Source organism: Etheostoma spectabile, chromosome 5 (assembly GCF_008692095.1).
Source record: "Etheostoma spectabile isolate EspeVRDwgs_2016 chromosome 5, UIUC_Espe_1.0, whole genome shotgun sequence".
NCBI classification, from domain to species: domain Eukaryota; kingdom Metazoa; phylum Chordata; class Actinopteri; order Perciformes; family Percidae; genus Etheostoma; species Etheostoma spectabile.
Window position 1 is genome coordinate 8,001,890 of NC_045737.1, and position 19,602 is coordinate 8,021,491.

Below are 19,602 nucleotides of genomic sequence, written 5' to 3' on the forward strand. Positions count from 1 at the left end.
TGGCTAATCAAAACATAACAGTGGTGTGGTATGCCTATACCAATGTTTGGCTCATAAAGAGGCAGAAAAGGGTAAGTTTGAGTACATATTCACTTCCGTGCCATTCTCTCACAGTTCCTGGATTGTATAATAATAATACACACACACACACACACACACACACACACACACACACACACACACACACACACACACACACAAAATATTGTCTCAAGGTTTTCTACCTGTATTGTATGATCAACATTATTTAACAGTGGCAGACTCATGTTGTCTGAGGGGCATCAAAAGAGGGGTTCGCTATGTGAAACTATAAAAACATAAATAAATACAATTAAAACTAAAAAAATTATATTTAACTAAAATTAAAAACTAGGACCATACTAATATTCTGTGTATGTCCTGTAATGGTAGAATAAGGTGCTTTATTAGATATAATGCTGCTGCTGGTACACTGACAGCGTGTCTTTTCTCTACAGACAATTTTAACACAGGCTGTAGGATTTAACCAGGGTCTAGCTGCACTTTAATCTAAGCCTAAACCTACAGCTATAACTATTACTTTCCCTATTATTGCTGCAGAAGAAAAATGCATGCTACATTTGTATTGTGGTGATTGAAGTTTAAAGAGATCCCTGAAAGTTGCCCTGCATCGTACCAATCCAGGCAAAATGATAAAAATGATCGCATGCACAAAACTAACCTGGCTGCCCGTTTGGATTCTGACTAAAGTCCTCACACCAAATCAAACCCAAATCGCCCTATCGGAGGGTCACCGCACCAAACATCTCCTGTGTGGAAGCAGGGAAGCAGAGCGCAGACGGAGCGGCAGCCACTGCGCCTCTGGGTGCGCTGCTGTGTCTCTTTAAGTACAGCAGGCAGTGCTGTTGGTTCGTGTGGGAGCGCAGGGCGCACGGTGCGGCGCTGCCTCTCCGCAGCGTCAACAGCCTTCCTTCCTCACATCGGACAAGCGACACAACAGAAAAGACAGGTCGACCTACCGCCTGCATCACATCCACGCTTTGAACAGCTGACTGGAGCGAGTGAAACGGAGAGTGGACTGTCTCCGCGGGGCTGATAAACTGGTGAGCCTCCAGGGCCATTAACATCCCTCCTTCTCCGACTGGAAGCTAGAAGCATGTAGCGGTTTATCTGCGGTACCGTACAGTAGATTATTTCACAGCGCTGAGTGGCTGTAGCCTACCAGCTAATGAGATTGACAAAAAGAAACTAACGTTAGTTATCTAGGGATGAAAGCACAGTAAAAACAGCCCATTAGAGAAATTTGGCTGAATGATCGTGGCGATAAAACATCATGTCAGAGCCTGAGAGATCCTCCGCCAAGTTGCGTCCTGTGAGCTGCATCAAACCATCTGCTGAAGCCTCCTTTTGACTCGTGGTAAAGGTAAGGTGAAGTCACTACACATATCGAATTTGATTTGATAAAACCCTAGGAGGAAAGCTTAAATGTAGAAGCTCAGAAAAAGTCCTGTAAAATATTCGCTTAGGTTGGATTTATTTGTGGTGTTACAGAAGTCTGTATGGACTCACGGACAGGCTGCACTGGTGTGAACACTGCTCGTCAACATCATGAAGTAGACCAAACCCAGAAATCAGTCTTCTAGAATTGGTTTTAGTATTTACACTGTTTTGATTGATCACTGGCATTTGAATAGATTTAAATAGGAAATTGTTAAAGGAACAAAGGAACAGTACGCTGCGGTATACTATGTTTTTTTTTTCCAAAGGCCAAATGCTTTGATTAGGCTGAGCCTCAGGTGATAGATATACCTGAGGTGAGATGTAGTGGGGCCTAATCTGCCTTTATCTGTTTCTATGGACACTGCACAGTGAAATCCCAACGTCTGTTTCTGTTTATTGGACTGTAGTTGGCTAATCCAATTGTGATGTTCCTTCTAATATTTTTCTGTAATAATTGTACCTGTAGTGTTTGTAGGCTGCTGTGTGACAGATGTGAAGGTATCCCTGCTCTCTACCCGGTACATTATTGTGTTCAATGGGCAGTAAGAATGCATTAGTCTCTAACCAGGTGCATGGCTGGTTGGTGGCCCACAGGCTGAACACCCTAATCATTTTCCCCAGTGTGAAGTCGCTGGGCTTTCATTAGAGCACTCCTGCTAATTTTTAACTAGAGCTGCAAATCAGAAACAGGCAGAACCTAGCCTGCATTTTCACCCCTCATTTGTTTTATTAGTTTAAGAAACTCCTACATAGTATTCTCTGGATTTTAGTGTCATTAATCTTTGTTCTCTGAGCCTATTTCTTTATTTCCTATAGTTCAGCTCCTCTGGCTGACTGTTTGTCTATGGTTTTTGGCAACTATTAGGATTTGCTGATTTTCTCTGATTTGTATTATTGTAAATTGAATATCTTTGGGTTTCATTTTGTTTGGACAAAACAAGATATTTGAATACGTTACCATGGTTTCTGTGAAAATAAAAAAGGGAATATTTCACGGTTTTCTGACACGTTATAAAAAAGAAAATGAATTACGTAAGAACAAATCATGCAGATTAATAAAAATGATAGTTACACTATTTATCCTCATCTGTGCAAGCGTATTACTGAGGGTCACTCCTGATGAGTTTAATGAAAGTATGCACATTCAGCAGCTTCCTCTCCCCCTCATTGTTTCTGATGACCTCGGTGTACTGTAAATCACTGTATTGAACCAACTGCTCAGCGTGAAGTGTCTAAGAAGAAGAAGAAGAAGAACATAATGGCTGTTAAGATTGATCACAATGCTGTTAAAATCCATTCATGAATGGCACTAATTGCTCATGCTGCTGCTATTTCACAAGTGGCACGGCAGTAAATAAAAAGCACAGAGCATGACAGACCTCTTATTATGGCAGCGCGGGCACCCATTTCATAACTTCTGAATGTAGACCAAGCAGAACTGATCAATATTATGAATGTCACAGTGAAAGAAAAAATCCAAACTCCCCTTCCTCCTTATTCTGATTTAACCCCCTTTGTTAATGGGAGTTTCTATCACATTTCATAGCAATGTGGTTTCTACTGCACATGGCAGAAATCTGTGGAAGCTCATTTAAAAAAATAATATCCCATTTTTGAACAGCGGCTGTGCTATCCCGTCAAGCTCAGTCCTTCCTGAGGTGGAAGTGAATAGACGTCAGAGGACAATGCCAACAACATATTTGTACACTGGAGAATGAAAGTGCTATTAGAGAAATATCAGCATCACCAGGAGCGCCTCTGAAATTCATTCAACTTGATGTTGAATGTTGAAAGGAGGTTTTCACACAGTTTTCACACAGTTGAGCTGTGGCTGCAGAGGAGAACTTAAAAGTGGCACAGATATGAAGTCCTTTGTGTTGCGGCGGGGTGAAGCTTATCTTTTTATCCTCTTGACGACCTCTCCGGGGCGCGCCATGGATCATATCCAATGGGCCCGCAGGCTTTGAAGATCGCCAGAAGAACTGAGAGGAATTACAGTTTGCATGCTTGCGCCTGCATTACAGTGAAATAACAGTTGTGCTTGCTGTGTGTAGGCTGGGTGGTGTACTCGCTCCTGATATATAGCCATCAAGAAAGGATGTCAAGATCCCCATTTAAGCTCCTACGAAAATAGCTTGGCATTAAATGCTCTGCTGTCTTCACCGAAGACGGGCCTGAGTGTCTGACGTTCAAAAGTAGAATAGTAGTTTCACACTCAGTAGCTTCTTTTTTTATTGGTGTGAATTCAAAACACAAAGGGTATGACTTAATTTAATGTACTTTGGAATAGCTTTCTTTGCTCTTCCTCAAAAGAAAAGATGATTTTTGAAAGAGGATCATCTTTAAAACTGTGTTACAGCAACACAGATCCGCGGAATGGGTCAAACCCTCTGCATGCGCATCCCAGCCAGATATTCATCTTATAGGATTATCTACACCAGACTGCTTCCGTGAGACATATCTAGATAATCACCGCCTAGACAGGTGGTTAGGAAATACTGTACCATGTGGTAGACTTCAGAAGCAAAACATAAACTTTACCAGAAATCGATGGCTTTTGTTGATAGATATTACTGGCAGCATTTACTTTAGGTATGTTACATGGGTCAAACTCAGACTCAAACCCAGACTTTAACCAATACAGCCAACAAAATATAATGTATTACAGTATTACTGTGTAAACTAAATAAACTTTGTTTTCCATCTTAACTGCTCACATGCGGCTGGCAACGTCTGAAGAAAAGCTAAATAGCCAATTATATTTTTGAACTCAGACCCGCTGTTCAGGCTTTTCTCTCAGACAGAGACAGGCACCATGCTGAGGACATGACGAGGCTAATGTGATGCCTGAAAAGGTCTGTGTGGTGTGTGGTGTGTGTGTTGTGTGTGTGTGTGTGGTGTGTGTGTGGTGTTTGAAAACTAATCAATAAAGGGACAGTCTTCATTATTCAGTTTCCTTCAACTAGGTTCGTTCTACATCCCCTCATTTGAGAGCTACTAGAACTCTCAAATCCCTCCATATATTGTAATACATAATTACTGTGATCAAACAGAGACATTTACAGTAGGGTAATTCAATGTAGAAAAACCTCTCTGCTTTTCCAAGACTTTGTCCCTAAACATGGATCAGTCAGGGTCCCAAATGCGGCATTAACTCTGGCTCCTCTCAGTCTTACCCAGACTCTGTGTTTGCCCTCCACACCACCAAGACTGACTCACAACTGTGTAAACGTCCTCAACACTGTCCACTCAGGGGAGGCAGAATGCTTGAGGAGCAAAGAGAGGGGAAAAGAATGTGAAAGCAATAGAGAAAATGAAAAAAAAACATGAGGATCAGAAGATGAGGAGAATACAGTGAATATAAAAGCCACATTCTCATTGGTCCATGGCTGCCCTTGAGATGGTGCCAGTCTCCGAGATTAGCACATCACCACTGTAATTGCTCACCTCGAGTAGCAGGCCCCCTTGTCCTTTCTTCAACTTGATCCCTGCCTCACAAAAAGGCTTTTGTTGGCGTTAAAGTGCTGGGCTCTGTTTTTTTGGACCCGCTGCACTAACAGAGCTCCAATCTGGCAACAGCTGAGTCTTTAAAAAAGAAAAATTGTGTTTACCAACTCCATGTTTAGGAAACTGGAGTACAAAATGGTCAATGCCTTATAGGGGTAGAAATGGTGCTTCAGTTTGAGCAGCCTGTATGTCTGAGAGGTGTTGGTCTTTGGGTAACGCTGGACCTCAAACTAAAGCACCATTTATACTATAAAAGGAAAACTGAAAAATTCAAGATTCAAGAGGTTAAAGACAACTTAAACCAATGAAAAGCTTGCTTTGCCAGTTTTCCTTACACAACTAATAAAAAAGAATAATAATACAATAAAGCCAAAACAAACAATAAAACAAACAATAAATAAGTTGTAATAAATAATTAACCAACAAACGGAACAAACAGAGTCATGTCCAGCGCCACATTATTAATATGGAATAAAGAAAGAAGGAAGGAAGCACAATTTAATGACAGCAAGCAAAGTCTTTTTTAAGCTCTATTAGGTTGATAAAGTAGATATTATATCCAGCGAGCAGCAATGCAAGGTTTTCTCAGCTTTGAGGACATTACTTCAAATAGTATTAGTTGATCTGTGAGAGCGCATCCATCTACATCGAGACTGCACTGTAAGAAATAAGAAAGGATTTTTGCTTAAAAGAGGATGTCAGGAGATTTTGATAAGCCCTGTCCTAACAATGCTGCGATACAGCAGCGGGAGTCCCGATGTGATAAAGAATCCGAAGGGGTGGAGCCCCTACTGGGTCTGTCGGCCTGTGCAGTTGGTGTCAGCAGCGGCTTCTCCTTTCAGCGTGCCGGGCCCTAATTGGGTTCTCACATTTGCCAGAGAAATTTGTCAGGTTGCTGTGAAATTAACTACTTGGCCAATTGAAGTTGTGTGTCCCTCTTTCCCACCCCTCCACCGCTGTGATTATCATGCAATAACATGATACTCAAGCTTTTCAATGGATAAACTACGTTTGCTTATTTTCTCTTGGGAATATGTCATTAAAGGTCTATTTAGAAGGTCGTTCTAAATAGTCAAACATTCTCATGATAGTTTTGTGCTCAGTAATTGCATCTACTGGGATTTAATGTGAAAGATGTGCAACGAGCCTTGTCTATTTATACACACTTTAAGTAGGGGCTTTTTATTCTGACACTCCGCCTTACATGTCGTACCACTAATTTACAACAGCAAGCGGGATGAGCGCCTAAGTCTATCCCCTTATCAGCTACTTTTCTGAATCTGGCGGTAAGCAGAGCCCTCACATGAGCTCTTCTGTAGCGCTAATATTCTCCATCTGTCAGTATCTCTGCCCAGGTTGGCCATGATGGTAGCAACTATCACATGCAGTAAATGAAGCACGCCTGGTCAGCCACGAGCACATTGCCACGCCTTGTCAACCCTCATCCCCTCCGCTCTCTCTGTGACGGTGCAGATGTCTTTCCCAGGTTGCTTGAGGGTGGGATGACTCAGCTTTAACTCAGCGCCTCACTGACTCCTGGGCTTAGCCCTCCCCTCAGTCAACAGGGGCAACTTACACGCTGTGGCTGAACCGTGAACCGACTGAGGCCAAAACGCAGGCTTCATTATTTGCTGTGTTAGACCCTCGAATATAGTTGCTCCCAACTCTTTTTTTGTCTGACGTACAGCTGCAGCATTATCAGATGGGCACGCTCAAGCACCTTTTTATTGTACTTCTCCAACAGAGAGGATGGTTTCATGTAATTGTTTGACAATAATTCAACACAAAGGAAACATAGAGAGGCGGCTGTGAATCTGTAAAAGAGAAATAGAAACTGTGATTTAGCTTTTTCTCTCTCTTTTCCTGTCAAGTTTGACTCCAATTTAATTGAGGTGTAGGGAATTTATTTTGTGGCGCTTACAGCATTGAAAAATGCCTTTCCATAAATGTCTCAGGTACTCAGGAAAATCCACAAACCTCACTGAGAAACATTTTCTTTGGAAATACTTTCTACCGAAGAAAGAATCTGTTTAAGTTTCAAAGGCAGAGAAACTCAGAACCTGGGCACATGATACCCAAACTACGTGCATTTGAAGATAAATGAAAGTGAGAAAACATGTTTTTGAAACATGATTGAACTGACCCTTTAAATAAATTCAACTGCATCCATATTGGACCGAAGTCTAGGAATTTTTTCTTGATGAAAAAATATGGAGCACCTTGCTGTCGTCTTTCTCTGCTATCACTGTTACACACACATACACACACATAGTCATGAACACCATTGCCTCAGAGATGTTGTCCATGTTGCAGTGAAACACTGCTGCATGCTCCTCATATTTTATTTATTGTAGAAGAGGCTTCAGCATTGATGTCCTCTCCTTCCTGCAAGCCCCAAGCAGGCAGCTGCCAGAAGCTGTTCCCCAGATACTTCGCCCATTTGTACTTCTACACAACACACACACTACACACACACACCACACACACACACACACACACACACACAACACACACACACACACACACACACACACACCACACAAACACAACACACAAGTGTGTCACTATCTTTGTTGGGCCCGTCATGGACAAATGCAATTCCTAGCCCCTTACCCTAACCTTAACCATCAAACCTAAATGCCTAACCTTAACCTTCACCTCACCCTAACCATAACCTAACTCTAACCCTAATCCTAAAACCAAGTCTATTCCTCAAACAGCCTTTAAAGTTGTGGGGACCAGCATTTTGTCCCACAAAGCTGTCAGGACCCATAAGTATACTGTATTCCCAGTTTTTGGTCCCCAAAATGTAGTTAAACCTAATACACACTCACAGCACACACACACACACACACACACACACCACACACACACACACACCCACACACACCACACACACACACACCAGACAAAAACAAACAGCATCATGAAGAAGTGACCATTCTCATTTCCTTTAGATTTTAGCGCTATGTGGTAACTGAGGACAACAGTTTCAGATTCGTAAAACAACGCTGTTACAGTAAAAAGTATTGGAGAATATTTCTCTGGTTTGCTAGATTATGTATAGCTAATAGATCTGACATATGGTGGTCTTAGATGGCTTAAAAACAATCTAACAAACAAACAAAGACATAGATTACTGTAAAGTAGGACATGACATTAAGACTATACCATTTGGATGTAGTCTGTAGTCAGCCATAGGTTATGTTGGCCATCGCCATTTTGCCAGTGCCTGATGTCGCCTCACTGCCGCACCGGTTGATACAAACATTGGAAACCCAATGAAGCCTTTAGTCTATACTGTACTCAGGTAAAAGTTGAATTCTCAGTACTAAGATTTGGCTTAAATATACATTAAACTCACCTTTAGGCCAGACCTAAAATACATGTGAGTTTAAAATGTTAATTTACTCAGTCATGGAAACATCATTTGATGTAGTGCTGATGGGACCAACAAGGAGGACATAATGACAATTTGTCATCAACAACAACAACAACAACAACAACAACAACAACAACAACAGTTGACTAAAATAGGATGTATGAGCAACAAGGCCCTTAATGATGTTCATATTAGATTGGAGAGGATATGTTGACAGCATGCCTCTGGTGCTTCCCGACCTTTACAATCAGATTTGCGTGATAATGATGGGGCTCGTGGTTCAGTACACATTTTGCAAGGCATGGTTACAGAGCACCCTTCAACATACACACTTCATGTTCCTGAAATGAATGCATCCAGACCACTGCACTCAGCTCGCTGCTCTGCGTAATAAGAGCTCATCAAAACCGACTAAACAGTTTGTGTAAAACTGGAACAGAGGAGCTGACTGCTCTCATGCTATCCTTTTATTCCCCTTTTTATTAAAGGAAAGTAAAGTATCAGTGCGTGATGATGATGTTCATGGCAATTTAGTGGCTCTTTTGTGATGAAGCTCACTTTGCTGTACCTTATTTCCTCCTTTACTTCATTTAGTGAAAAATTCCCAGACAGACTTTGAGCAACTCCACAAGCATGGGCATCAAATGCTTTCGATTCTGCTGTGGGTTGTATGTGTAGGTGGGGAATGCAATATAGACTGCATACTAATAGCAAGAGGATATTTTTCCAGTGAAGCAAAAAAACAATTTATGTGTCATGAATCATGATAAAAACCTATGTTTCGGCTGTATATACCTTTTATCATATAGATTCCACTTGGGTATAGTGCAATCTACAATCACTGGTGGAAAATAAGAAAGTGTAAGTACTTACGTACATTTTATAAATACTTATACTTAACTTGAATATATTTCTTTATAATTTATAACAATATGTTATGGTACTTTACACTTCATCTATACTTTGTGGAAAACACTAAACTCAACTGTTTTACTAAACATTGTCTGAAGGGATCCCAGCATGTGGTGCTGTGGGCAGAATCATCCTTTCATGCCAGACAACATCTTTAGTAGCTTCACTAATTCTCTCTTTGCAGACTTATTGCTCGAGGTTATACGTTGGTCAAAATCTTAATTGTTTAAATTTGTTGACAGTGAGCTAAAAAACCCGCAATTAATCAACAAGACAAGTGCGATGATTTGTTTCTCTTTGAAAATGGATTCTGCTTTTAGGATGAGTCTGTACAAACCCTGTGGATTTCTAAAAGGAAAGAGAGGACTGTAGCAAAGAAGGGATTTTATCAAAAGTGATTACTTATCAGTTCACCCCGAATGTCTTCAGTGCTTCTGAAGCACACACTACTGTAATTGTTGGTGCTTTGGTAATAGTTAGAGCCAGCCATAGAGCCCATTGAACGGAAAATTGAGTACCCCAAAGTTTTTTTGCAGAAGTGTGAAGTATGGGTCCCAGCATCGAAAAGACGGATGCAAATTGCATATTGAGCAATTGCATAATTAGAATAATTAGCAATAGTAATTCAGTTGACCACAATTTTGCACTGTATGGCCAATTTCTAAATATGTGAGTGGTTTTTAGGGTTTAGAGGATGCTGATTCTTTTCTGGCATTTTCGATTTCAAAGAGGTAATTTTTAGTATTTTTGTGATTATTTAGGTAAGTTCCAATTACTTTCGGTGTAATTATAGGTTTATTCATGGTAAACACAATCTTACATTTCAGAATCATGAGTTTTTGGGGAATGTTGATGCACTGTTTTTAGGGTTTAGTTAAGCTAAATTTCCCCCCCTGCACTTTTGAATATCCAATGTTTTTGGATAAATGATGAATCTTTTTTCATTAGCAAATTTGCGAATTAGCGGAATCGGCCAAAATCGCAATAGATTTTGCACTGTGCCATCAGGTTCTACAATTTTGGAATGATTTAGAGGTTAAGAGGATGCTGAATTCAATTCTGTCACTTTTAGACTTCAAAATGGCAATTCTATAACAAATTTGGATTAATTTAAACACATTTTTATTAACTCTGGACAACGTTAGGTTATTTTCATGGTAAACACTATAACCTTACATTTCAACTCTTCCCTCTTTGATATAAATGTTGATAACCTAAATTTGTTGACATTTTTTGAGGTTAGGTCATGTTTTCCTGCAAATAGATGTGGCAGCTAGCTGTTGTAGTTGTACTAAGGTATGTAGTAAGCAAGGGAGCATAGTTAGTTTTAAAGTAGTTAAAAACATTATTATTAGGGAAAAACTTAATCATTAAAGAAAGTAGTTTGACCAAAAAGCATGTCTTCCTTAAACAGAACGCCGGCGTATAACTCATAGCATATCGAACAATTCAATTCAATTCAATTCAATTTATTTATAGTATCAATTCATAACAAGAGTTATCTCAAGACACTATACAGATAGACCACACTCCAGAATTTAAAAGGGAAACCCAACAGTTCTAGTAGTCTCCTCCAGAGCAAGCAACAGTGCGAGCTAATCACAAACCCCCAAAAACTTTAAGGAACGATATTTTTGGTACAACATAACTTAAGTTGTGTGCTCCGCAATAGAGCTTGTCGGTACCCGATCGTCCTGCGCATGTGCAAGATGTTCAAGCATGCGCAGATGAATCATGATAAACGCGGATTTGACCTTTACGATACGCAAATGTTCCCGTAGATAGTTAAAAAAAGTCTTCACCGCCGGAAGCTAACTTTCTTTTAGCTGACAGCAAATTCAGCTAAACCACCAGCTGAGACCGCCATGTAAAAGACCCTCAAAAAAAATAAACTGTTGAAATATATAACAGCTGTTACGTCGTTTTACTTTACTTGTGCTCATATAAAATACAATCACTCAATATTGTCTTTATTATTACTGTAAAATCTTAATTAGCTGTTGCTCTTTCGTACTGTTTACTTTGAATAAAGTTTTTTTAGGCTGAATCAAACGTCAGCTAGTGATTAGTCAAATAGCGTTAGCTAAATTAGCATCAGTTACAGTGGAGGCTAACGGGTTTTCTTAGCTAATTCATGGTTCCAGTCTGCCATACCCAGCCACCGATGTTGTCATGCGTCCCAGCTCATTATCATGGTTTTGGCCATTGTCTGGGACAGTGGGCAGATCTTGCAGCCAGCATGGGGCGTGGCTTTAATGTTACAACACCCCAAACATTTGTCCATCTGACAGATATTTGCAGGTGTCTGCAAGGACCATGAGAGACATAGAAAGAAAGGACAGAGCTCCACAGAGTAGCCTACATGGTCTCATTGACTTCACCTCTACCAGTCGAGACAAAATCTTGAAAACCCAAACACCCAAAAAAACAAAGGCTGAAAACTCCTGTGTACTTTCAAGTAGGAATAAATCTGATGGTCAGTAAAGCTGACAGATTGCCACTCAGATGAGGGCGGATATATCACTTTTAACTGTCTTTGTGCTTTTTGGTTATTGGTGTTAGAAGGCTGGTATAATAACTAACCTACAGATAAAATGGCACCAATTCAGCATAAATGCAATTGCAGAGAATCTGGGGACCCAAAGTGGTTCCATTCTGGCATGCATGCTTTCGGGATGTGATTCCACCTATATCCTGTTGGGAAGGGGAAGGTGACTGCACTCAATGCCAAAGAGTCGTTCCGGTAAGCTTCTCCACTGCATAGACAGGCAGAAGCCCCAAGTTACAGATCACAAAAGCACAAGGGCTTTTTTTCTGGCTCTGTACAATCAGAGGAACTTGTAACCTTGAAATGCAACCGGTATGGAATTTACCCAAAAACGCCTAAGGTCCCCAGCCCCTGAAGTCACTAGCTTGCTTCATGGAAGACGTTTTCCCCCTACAGGCACTGCTATGGAAAGCAGCCCAGACCACTTTACTATCCTCTTCTTTTCTGTCTCATTTTTCTCCAGACCTTCATCCTCTCTTTTGGGTCTTGGTGTTGTATAAGTATGATGCCGCATTAATCATTGCCTTTGCAGAAACACTAACTGGTAGGCCTACAGGCCAGACCTACAGCTGTACAGCTGCGCTTGTGCTGTGCAAGGTTTCAACCCGGCTTTGCACCACAGCTGACAACACGAACAAAGCAGAGGAACAACGGACTTGAATCCCGGGTGGGCATAATCGTTCCTCTCCCTTTCCTTAGGCCCGTAGTCTTGTCCATCCAAAATAAGGTGATATCCACAGCTGGTGGATCAGGCTGATGAGGCTGCCTTTGTTAATTCTTGTGAGTCATAGCAGTTTGCCTGAAGGTGGTAGCAATGTGTGCTGGGGTAGTGCGGAGGTAAGGCCTCTTGGTTAGCCTTGCGTCTGGTGGGCTGACTCGGTTTTGGCCCCGACTCAGTTTTAAGTTTGCATTTGGTGGAGTTTAAATGGGCCCTTGTTGGATCTTGCAACGGTTGACCAACATGGGCAGCCATTTGGACGTTGCCCTAGCGACTTACAGGGTCTGTCTTGTATGGCTATATAAAGTGTATATTTGCACAGGTTCTTAAGTCTTAAATAGCTACCCTATTAATATGTATCGTACAGTTGGGAAGATCAGAAGAAGTTATTCAAATACTTGCATTGCTTTTCCTCCAGAATGCATAAACATTCAGCCAAACAAAGATTCATCATTTATCCAAAACATTGGATATTCAAAAGTGTAGGAGGGGATTCAGCTAACTAAACCTAAAAACATGCATCAACATTCACAAAAAAACTCATGATTTGAAAAGTAAGATTTTGTTTTCCATAAAAAAAACCTAAATTATGCCTGAAAATTATTGGAACTTACCTAAATAAATCACAATAAGTACTAAATTTACCTCTTTGAAATCTGAAAATGCCAGAAAAGAAATAAGCATCCTCTAAAACCCCTAAAACCCTCACATATTGTAGAAATTGGCCATACAGTGCAAAATATGTAGTCAAACTGGACGATTAAGCTAATATTGCTAATTATGCAAATTATGCAAATTGCTCAACATATGCAAATTAGCATCCGTCATTTTCCGTATACAGGGGACCCATACTTCACACTTCTGCAATAAAACTTTGGTGTACTCAACATTTCCGGGTTCACCTAGTTGGCTACTAGACTATAAAGTAATTTCATACTGAACCGTAATTTTTTTTTTTTTTACATTTCTTCAAAAACACATTCAGTATGCTCTTTTCATCCTCTCTCAGAGTAAAGGGTTAGCTGCAGTGCTGGAGGATTCAGCCTTTTGCTTAAGGACACTTCAGCAGAGGGAGCTCGTTGACACAAAAGCTTGAATGTGTAACGAGCCTGTGTCCCCTCTCACTGCACGGCCGAGCACTCTTGCTGTTTTTCTCTACTCTGTCCAACAGAGCAGAAGAAGCTGTGTGACAGAAGGACAGTTGTGTGTCAACATCTTCCTTTGTCAATAAGTTCCCCCAACACCGACCAAAACCTCAAACATAACATTGACAGATTTGAGTTATGTTTTCTGGCCTCTTGTTCAACAGAACAGTTGGTCAAGCTCAGAAATAGTAAATAGCTTCTAAGTCACACTGATATTCAAAATCTTGAATAGTAAGTGGTTCCAAATATCCGTAAGTGAGCCAAACACCCACTCTTTGGTGTGCTGAGAACATTTCTCCTTAGTAAAATGTAGTAGGTTTTCTGACCGTCCAAAATGGAAAAAGAAAGTGCCTTGTTCTCAGTTAATAAACATCTGTATTTCTTAGCTGCATGTTGTTTGCCTGTGTTGTGCTTTCCCACTTTAACTTAAATTAAAGCGGAGAGATCCTCTGTGCTTAGTGAAGGTGGGAAAAGAAAAGGAGGAAAAGCTCTTTTCCTCTGACAAAAAAAACAGAACTGCAGATATTCTGTAAAGCCCTGAATGAAGAGCTTTGTTAAGGTTGGACAGAGGAAGACATCATTTGATCTCCCATTGACAGTGCCTCCCTGCTGCCGAATAATTACTTCTTTTATGAAGCCATTAGAGAGGAGCAATTCAAGTGATTGTGTCTCAAATGTCTATTCGTGTGGCCAACTGGGATCTTGGAGTGGCAGCTACTGAGGGTGGGTCTGAAACTCACACACACCAGGAATCTGGGATATGTCTCTCTCTGTGTGACACATCATTAGTGCCAGCAATGTCTTTCCTGTTGCCATCAAAGATTTTTTTTTCTTTAGCATTTAGATTTTGTGCAAAGGACTTGTTCAGTTTTTGTCTTTCTGCTCATGCCTAATTGAACTCTGCTGCTTTATGTCCACAGTCACAATGCAGCTGTTGTTTCTTCAAACCCATTTTCTTTTTGACTGTCAGTTGCTTATCACCAGTGTACTGGAGGAAATGATGTTCATCGGTTACAATGTTGCAGCTTAACGCTACTGTGCACCAGTCAAAGAAGAAGAATTACATTATTTTTTAGACCCTTTAATTTACCTCTTCTCTTTCAGGGTAAAAGGTCACCACTGAGCTTAATGTACCATTGAGTATTATCAGGATTACAATGAGCTTCTTCCCTGCCATCCTGGGCTTAATTTTAAGCTTAATAGGGTGCACTTAAAAACCCTAACTGAGATTGGTCTGTTCAACCTCTCCAATGCCAAATGTACTCATATTTGTAATTATTTACAGGCCTTGAAAGGGTGTAACCAACAGGGCTAAACACAGCAATCGTTTCATGACAGCAATATATCTCTTTAGTATGTGCCTGTGTAATGGGAAAATTACAATGAAGTGTGATTTCATATATCTTTCTGCATTATTCATGTATTCATTACTATGATTTTCAGTTGTATGACAGCTGTTCACAGCTGTTTGTCCCTAAATTTACCAGTTGAGGGTAGGTGCCTTAAAGTCTGAAAGAAACAGTTGTTGAGGGCTATGTTTATCGATAAGGGTGCAGGGTCAGGAACATCTTCTATCTGTATGTGACCAAAGGCACCAGGTTGTCTTTGGCAGCTAAGATAAATGACCGAAACTTTGAGGCATGAGGGAGAGACGTAGAAAAGACGTAAAAGGTGGCTCCAACTTGTCGGTGTGTAAAGATTAATTGTTTTGCTACGATTTGTCACTTTCCCTAACAAGGTCTCCTCTTGCTGGAGAAAAGACAATAAAAGACCGTTATTTTGCTTTCTATCTTTGCCAGACACTTCACACTGTAACTGCTGTAGACTCTGTGTAACTGTTTTGTCTTTTACTCGGCACAGTGTGATACAAATACACTGAAGCCAACTCAGTACAATGCTTGACTGTCTTTATTTTGTTTCAACAAAGTCTCACTTCAAAACTTTTCCTCTCCTGATACACTGAAACACCTGTTTCATCCAACATTCCCATCCCACCCTAAATTAATGATTTGCTCCTCAGCTGCTGAAGGAATTAAAAATATGTAAAACCAACAAACCGCCAAAAATTTTGACTGGAAAAAGTTGCTGAAAATCTTTATGGTTAGGGACTATAAACCCCCATATTTTACAACTCACGCGTACACTGTAAACTGTTGTGTAAAAATAATTCTGTGTGCTTTGCTTTCACAGTCAGCAGGGCTATTTTTCCTTTTTCTGTCCAGACCAACTGGCAGGATGTATACTTAGGCGGTGAAGTAGAGCTTCACAGCACAACTGCCAATATGATTGCAAATGGCCATACAAACTACTGTTTAGTTGTATTATGTATTTGCTGCGCATCGGAGTGTGAATGTGTGTGAGTGTTTATCTGATGAGCAGGTGGCACCTTGTACGGCGGCCTCGGCCACAGTGCATGAATGTGTGTGAATAGTGAATGTTTCCTGTATGATGTAAAGGCGCTTTGAGTAGTTGTTAAGACTAGATAAGCGCTATATAAATACAGCACATTTACATAATACATTTCATGAAATAAAAAACCACACAGGTGATAGATCAGCAGGCAGTAAATGAGAGGTTCGTGAAAGGACAGTGGGGGCTCTGGATGTCTTACTTACCACCAATCAGCATCTTGTCTACATTCATCACAGCCCATATTTGTTAACTTCTATCTCATGTTCGTTCCAAAACTTCCCGACAGATAACAGGCAGAGGCTTTACTAAGAGATAACCTACTGATAACTTACATACTGTACAACGGGTAATAGTGGAACACTATTTTTAAACACTTTATCACAGGGTATGTGAAGTAGCACCCTTTAAGTGTCTGCACTGACGCAGAGGTGGATGTTGTTTGTAGTAAATGGTTTAAATTCATCTTGAAGGTTTAGGAGAAAATATTATAAGGAACAATTTGTAGCAAAAAGAGTTTTAAAATGATTTTCTGGCTTCTTATTATCTGTCACTGTGCAGAGATTCTTGCTAACATCTTTGCTGATGAGCTTTCTTTTGTGTGGCCACTGGTAATTAAATGTATCGGACATTAAGCCAGACACTAATGCGGGCACACACTCAGTTCAAACACAGGTCTAATAAACATGGCTGACATGAAAATGGGAAGCCAAAACTGTAGCGCATACCGTGGTACCTTTTGCCAAATACAAAGTAAAAAAGAAATGCTTTGGCAGTGTGATCCTGTTGTTATTGGAACCAGTCATGTTCACACTCCAGTTGTCAGGGGTCATGTACTCTAAGAGCTGCCATCTGCACTGGGTGAGCCGCTTGAATCTGTTCTGTAGAGCAGCAAAAGTTTGGCATCTAACTGGTTTATTTGAGCTTTCTCAGTCTTATTCTAAACTGAAAATGTCTTCAAAACATGTTCTTATTGTTTCACCTGCACCCCTTCCAATAATACATTTGTTGTTTTACTCTTATGCATTAAATAAATATTATGTACCAAATCCTTGTTCAAAGATGCTCTCAACAACCTTGCTGCTTTCTGGTAGTCTTGAGTTTTCTCTTGGACCTATAATGAAACCAGGCAACTTTGCAAATAGGATGGCGTGGAACAATCTGGGTAAATTTGAACACAAACATGGCCAGTGTTATCACCGGGGGAGGAATGTGATCTTTAGTTTGATTTGATTTGACAAACACGGCTAATGCGCACTGGCAGGCGAAACACACCAGGAGAGCGGAAAGACAGGCCCCAGGGTGAGAGGAGGGTCAGGGCTGCTGCAGCCAACACTGTTAACCCTTCTGCTGCCAAAGAACCAAAGCCATCCGGCATGTTGCGGTAAAGTACTTTTACAGGATGGGACTTATCGTTGAATGTGTGCATGAGCGCATAACACAAACAGGGTGTTAGTAAAAAGAACAGTGAGAGGACAGTCAAATGATTTCCTTTCCCACTAATGCTGGTCCATCTGATAACCTCTTCTTCCTGCCACTGTTAAGTCTGTCCGTTGCCATCACAACAATGCATTTCTTTCCTCTAGAAGCCCACTGTTAATGACCCCCAGTGTTGGTTTTACTGTGGACCTCACTACCATTTCACCATACATGTGTTTTCGAGCCAAGCACAGCAAGCAAAACACACTTTAAAATATGGGAAAACATCACAATTAATTAAATTCAGCTTGTGTGATTTGCACTGGGGATTTTGAGTTCTAACAGTGAAAAAACCTCACCCACGTTCGAGTGAAAAGAATGCTTTTTGGCAATGTAGAGACTGGAGGAATGTAAATTGATTACATCTGCAGAACCAAGTTATACAACTGAATATTTGACAAAATGTCCAACCTCTAAAGGTTCAACATCTTAAGGGTTCAAATCTTTATCAACACTTGTTGAGGATATAACAATGAAACAGAAACATGTATCTACTGTCCTGTTACATCTTTTCTGGGCAGTTTCTTTCCTTCAAACCACAAACCAATAATGCATAATCACACACATTTTTTTTGTCTCTGACGTATCACAGTTGTGTTCAATATTGTTCTTGCCGTTTTTGTTGCACTGAGGTGTAAGGGTTAAACCCACTAGTTGTCCGTGCTGGCTGACAGTTGTCTCTGAACTCAAAAGATGTCTCCGAGTTACAGCTCTGTCTTGCTCAACCCTGCAGCCTGGTCAATGAGTCCCAGGACAGATATGAAGAATATTTATGGACTGACTTGTGGAGCCAGTTGCCTGCAGCACAAGCTGAGCTGGCTGTTGGCCCGCTCACCAAAGATTAACTTTGACGTTTCCTCCCCTAAATCCGCTCTGATTAAATATTTGTTGGCTCATTTAATATGAATGTGAATTAATGGTCGGTCAATGAGTTCGTGCCTGCTCCACTTGAGTAAATGCCATGATTTGGCAGAAAGACCTTTGCACCTCCTATCTCTTGTCTGCTGCATTTCCCGTTTTCTGTTTACGAGTGTCATGCCTGATTTTAATCTAGTCCTGTTTTTAGCTCAAAATGTTAACAATGTTCACCTGTAGTGGCTCTTTAAAGCGCACACTTGCAGTACGTGAAGCTGTATTGTCCATATTAGTCCAGACTGAAAATTCTCCTCAACCATACACTCTACACACATCCATGCTCCAAATGTCTCAACAACAATTGGAATGATTGCCATTCCATTGTGTACAGATATTTATATTATCCTCAGGATGAACTGTAATAACTTTGGTAATCTTTTAACTTTTCTTCTAGCATTATCATCAAGTGAACATTTTAACTCACCTAGTGCTTTGGTTTATGTACCAACCCGTACAGCTAATGACAGTCCCATCAGCCTCAGCTGTAGTTAGTATATTAAAGCTATATAGTGAATAGTTTCTGCCACCCACGAGAAATTGTAAGTAATGACAACAAAGCTGTTGGCGCGTCCACATGATACAAACCTTCCGTGACCACATTAGTAGCCAAGGAGGACACGGAGGATTAAAAACACATGATGGGGCACTTCAGAAGAGATAATTATCTTACTCAAGTTTTGGCGCGGGAAAATCACCGGAAGCTACAGTTTTATGAACATAGCCATACTGTGAAACACAGAGAGAGTTGAGTGGAGCTGGTAGTCTTAATAAGCTTTAGCAACTCATTTGGCAATGGCTTGAATGTAACAGACGTTCATTAATATCAAAAAGTTACAAACTAAAGCTTCAATGCTAATTACCAAATATTAGTATGCCTACACGCTAAACTAAACTCACCTGAACATGTCAAATATTATACCTGCTAAACATCACCATGAAAGCATTGTCATTGTGTGCATGTTAGCATGCTGACGTCAGCATTTAGCCAACACATGGATATACCTAAACAACATTAAAGGTCAATTTTAAAAGACTCCCAAAACGACACATACAACTATTCTATGTACTGCAGCATCATGTGACCATTTATTTAACATAAGAGGTTCAG

At 40.5% G+C, this 19,602-nt stretch overlaps 1 protein-coding gene across 1 annotated transcript in view; it reads left to right on the forward strand.

Moving 5' to 3' along the window:
- Positions 1 to 847: 847 nt before the first annotated feature.
- The window catches only part of wscd2 (WSC domain containing 2), a 38,576-nt gene continuing 19,821 nt past the window's right edge, over positions 848 to 19,602 (forward strand). The window contains 1 exon segment of the mRNA XM_032515893.1: positions 848 to 1,402. The gene's annotated coding sequence lies outside the window, so the exon portion shown is untranslated.